The sequence below is a fragment of the Nicotiana sylvestris genome, chromosome 12 (genome assembly GCF_000393655.2).
Source record: "Nicotiana sylvestris chromosome 12, ASM39365v2, whole genome shotgun sequence".
Classification (NCBI taxonomy): Eukaryota; Viridiplantae; Streptophyta; class Magnoliopsida; order Solanales; family Solanaceae; genus Nicotiana; species Nicotiana sylvestris.
The window spans coordinates 102188876-102193852 of record NC_091068.1 but is presented as its reverse complement, the minus strand read 5'-3'; the positions used below and the strand labels follow the sequence as shown (position 1 = coordinate 102193852).

General features: G+C 39.6%; 1 long non-coding RNA gene across 1 annotated transcript; it reads left to right on the top strand.

Annotated features, from left to right (window-relative positions):
* The first annotated feature begins 2548 nt into the window (after positions 1 to 2548).
* On the top strand, positions 2549 to 4323 carry LOC138882602 (uncharacterized). Its single transcript, XR_011404155.1, has 3 exons — positions 2549 to 2622; positions 2955 to 3021; positions 4045 to 4323. It is a non-coding gene; the product is annotated as an uncharacterized lncRNA (long non-coding RNA).
* The last annotated feature ends 654 nt before the right edge of the window (positions 4324 to 4977 follow it).

Genomic DNA, 4977 nt, shown 5'->3' with positions numbered 1-4977 from the left:
CGGGATGTTGAGATTTATTGATATGGTTCCCTTGCTGGGACTTAGCTGTTTAATTGTATTTCCTTGCCGGGATTTCTATTATTATTATTATTATTATTATTATTTGTTTAATCCCTTGCTCCTTGTTTGTGATTGTTGATTGGGTGAGGAAGAGCGATAAAGCACGAAGGGTGATGCCGTGCACTATTTGCTACTGTGAGGAAAGATTGTAAAGCACGAAGGGTGATGCCATGCCGTACGGTGTTCCATTCCATACCGATATTTATCGATTATATGGTGAGGAAAGAGTGTAAAGCACGAAGGGTGATGCCGTGCCGCACGATGTACCATTCCGTGCCGATTTTATTGATTATATGGTGAGGAAAGAGAGTAAAAGCACGAAGAGTGATGCCATGGATTTGTTGATTTATGATTTCCTTGTTAATATCCGAGTTATGTTGTTTCTTTCATTACTTGCTGTTATTTGATTATTTCGAGGTATTAGATTTTCTTATCCTATTTGCCTTGTGATTGTTGTTTAGGTGAGGAAGAGCATAAAACACGAAGGGTGATGCTGTGTATTATTTTGGTGAGAACGAGAGTAAAAGCACGAAGGGTGATGCTGTGCAAATTGTTGATTTCTGCTTCCTTGTTGATATTCTAGTTATGTTGTTTCCTTCCTTACTTGATGCCTTTCTATTCGGAACTATATTCACCCCCACAGCATATTTCCCCTACCCGCATTGACTAGTTATTCCTGTACCTTTTTTTCCCGTTGTATATATATATATATATATATATATATATATATATATATATATATATGAACTGCACAGGTTTATTTGGAGTCTGGTCCTAGCCTCGTCACTACTTCGCCGAGGTTAGGCTGTGTAACGACCCGACCGATCGTTTTGAGCTCTGGCGCATCATTCAGCAGTTTGAGGCCATGAGCGGCTTCATCTCAGGTATATTGACTTGTGTGTATGGTCATAATTAAAATTCAGGAAGTTTGGAGTCAAATCTAAATGGAAATTCTCATTTTGAAAGCTTAAAATTGAAGAAATGAACTAGGATTCGAATTTTGAGTAAACGACCTCGGAATTGGGATCCGGAGGTTCCACCAGGTTCGTATGATGATTTTGGACTTGGGCGTATGCCCGGATCGGGTTTTGGATAACCCGGGAGCGTTTTGGCGCCTATTGTGGAAGATAGCATTTTAGAAGAAATTGCATCAGTTTGGTTTAAAATGCATTTCAGTGTTATTGATGTCCGTTTGGGATTCCGAGACTGGGAGTAGCTCCGTATGGTGATTCTGGATTTGGGAGCGCGATCAGAAGTGAATTCGGAGGTCCGTAGGTCATTTTGGAGCCGTTCGGCTAAAGAGGGAAAATTGAAGGTTTTTGAGAAAATTTGGCCGGAAGTGGAAATTTTGATATCGGATTCGAAATGCGAATTTTATGGTTTGGATAGCTTCGTTAGGTTATTTGGGACTTAGGAGTGTGTCCGGAATATCTTTGTGTTGAAATATATGAATTATGGGAAAAATTTGAAAAATTTTGATATTTAATATTGTTAAAGTTGACTTTGGTCAACATTTTTGATAAACGGACCCAGACCCGTGATCTTTTGGACTTGAAAGGTCCATAGAAAAATATGGGAGTTGAACGTGTTTCCGGAATCGAATTCCGAGGTCCCAGGCCCGAGAAATGAATTTTTTCGTGAAATTGTTTTCTGAAAATGTTTAAGGAAAATGAAAATGAAATTTGATCAGAAAGTAATGGTATCGGACTCGTATTTTGGTTCCGACGTCCGGTACAGGTCATATATGTTGGTTAAGCGCTTCCTGTAAAGTTTGGTTACAAACGGACGTTGTTTGACGGGTTTCAGCCTTAAATTGGAAAATTTGAAAGTTTATGAAATTTGAAAGAATTCTTGGATTTAAGGCTCAAATCATTGATTTTGATGTTATTTTGGCGATTTGATCGCTCGATCAAGTTTGTGTGATGTTTTAGAGTTAGTGTTCATATTTGGTTTGGAGCCCCGAGGGCTCGGGAGTGTTTCGGAGGTGTCTCGGAGTGATTTCGGACTTAGGAAAAATTGCAGAAAATTGCAGAAATTCTGCTGCGAGTAGTCCAGTTTGGAAGCTCAGATCTTGTAATCTATAAGAAATCAGAAAAAGTGCAAAACATAAAAGTTGTAGCCCATACATTCTAGTTTTCGGAAAGTTAAACCATTTGCGATTTGGATATCATCTCAGAAAGTTACGATGGATCGAAAAGGGCTGCTGGAGCAATTTCGGCAGAATTTACGATGCACTTTAGAAGCTCATATCTCGGGATATATAAAGAGTTATGTGGTGTACAACCTATCAAATTAAAGATCTTTGAGTCTAGTTTCTAAATATTCAAACCGTTTGTCATTTGGATATTTATACAAGACGTTATGGGTGTTTAAACAGAAGGTGTCCGACAAGGAACAATTTTAATAGGATGTACAACTTGTTTAGCACAAGTGCAAGGTACAACTCGACGAAGCACAGACAGATTCTTTTATACACGGATTTAGCTCACTTTTCTTCGTTTCTTCAAAGTATGGACGATTTTTGGGGAGCTTCAAGGGGGGATTTTCATCATCAATGTGAAGGTAAGTTATCCCCACCTATTTTGAGTTAAGTACATCAATTATGTATGGATTTGAGCATGAAAATTGTAGAAAAATTGAGGATTTAGGCCTAGGGATTTGAAAATAAGATTTGGTGATTTGAGGGGTCAAATGAACTCCGATTTTGGTAAATTTTATATGTACGGACTCGTGGAGAGACGAGGAATCCGGTGATGTGACTTTCATAATTTTTTGAGAAGTGGGCCCGGGGCTCGGGTTTTGCTAATTTCGGGATTTTCGACATTTTTAGAGTCTTTTCGATTGGGTTATATTACCTTAGCCTATTGTGACATATTCGTTGTGGTTTTGACTAGATTCGACGCACGAAGAGGTCGATTCAAGAGGAAAGGGCATTGCGGACTAGTCTACGGCCGGTTAAAGGTGAGTAATAGATGTAAATGCTGTTCTGAGGGTTTGAAACCCCGGACTTTCACATCGTAACGCTATATTGAGCGTGACACGCACTCCATGGCGAGTGCGGGGTCGGATACTATTGGGGATTGTGACTTGGTCCATCCCGTGTGATGTTTATACTATACTGGTGATTGATACACATACTTCATTGATATTACTGGGCTTGATGCCATGTTTGGGGCCTTGTGCCGATTTGTAAAATCCTTCGAGGATTGATATTACTGCTTAGCATGATTTGCATATCATTTAATTTCAGTCCAAGGTTTTAAATGCTGTTTTGCAAACTCAGCCATAATTCTAAGTGTTGAAAACTTAAATGATATTTTTAAATGTATTCCGGGCTGGGAACTTCTGTTTTGTAAATGCCCAAGGGGCTTATTATATTATTTTCTGGACTGATTATAAAGTGACTTGAAATAGTGGTAACAATGACACTGTGTGATATACTTGAAACAGTGGTAACAATGACACTGTGTGATATACTTGAAACAGTGGTAACAATGACACTGTGTGATATACTTGAAACAGTGGTAACAATGACACTGTGTGATATACTTGAAATAGTGGTAACAATGACACTGGATGATATACTTGAACAGTGGCAACAATGGCACTGTATGATATAAATTGGTCAGGTAACAATGGCTGACCCGTCAGGTAACAATGACTGACCAAGATATTGCGCTTGGGCTGTAGGAGCCCCTCCGGAGTCTGTACACACTCCCAGTGAGCGCCGTCGACGATAAATAAATATGGATGGCTCGGGCTGCACGCCGCAGTGGGTACTGGAATGTACCATCATATGCATTGCATTGCATTCATGGATTTCTATTTATACTGTTGTTTAGCTGCCCAATTCCATATGTTGCTGTATATTTGGATTTTAGCTTACTTTGTGTATTTACTGGATTTTCTTATCTTCGGACTGTAGTTACTTTAATTACTCACTGGGTCAGAGTACTCACTTTACTCCCTGCACCTTGTATGCAGATCCAAGGCAGTCTCAGGCTCAGTAGATCCAGTTGATCAGCAGATCCAGCTTCTGGGAGTATCGAGGTAGCTGCACGGCGTTCGCAACCATTGATCTTCTCCCTTCTATCCTATCTCTTTATTTCCGCATTATCAGACTTTGGATATACCATGTATTATGATGATATTCTGTATTCTAGAGGCTCAAATTCGTGACACCGGGTTCTAGTGAGATTATACTGTGTATTTTGTTAAATTCTTCAGTACTTTAATCTTGCTTAATTGATATTTCTTTTCGCTATTTTTGATAAATTGGGTTAAGTGTTGAATAATGGTCGGACTTGCCTAGTAGTGTGCTGGGCGCCATCACGACCGGGATTTGGGTCGTGACAGGCTGGATACTTACCAGCACATGGGGTCGGTTGTGCTGATACTACACTCTATGCTCTTTTGCATAGATTCAGGTCTTGGACAGCAGCAGTAGCGCGAGAGCCAGCCTTCAGTCCAGTGAGACACCGAGGTAGCCTTGCAGGCGTCCGTAGGCCCGACGTCTCCTCTATCTTTTATTTCAGTCTGTTATCTCATGTTTCCGAGACAAACAATTTATATTTTTCTTTCAAACGGTTGTATTTAGTACTTTTATAAGTTCGTGAGTAATGTGACACCAGTTCTTGGGTAGAGGCATATGTCGATTTCCGCATTATTGTTCAGTTTCTTTAATGTACGTCTTCCGCATATTATTTAATTCCGTTGTTTTCATGATATTACTGATAATTGTCAAAAGAAGTAATTTGTTAATGACGTAGCAGTTAAGAATTGGCTTGCCTAGCTCACATTAGTAGGCGCCATCACGACTCCCGAGGGTGAGAAATCCGGATCGTGACAATTAACTAAAAAATTTCAGACCTATGCCGAAGTTTTTTGTGCAATATGAAATTTTAATTGATGTTTTAT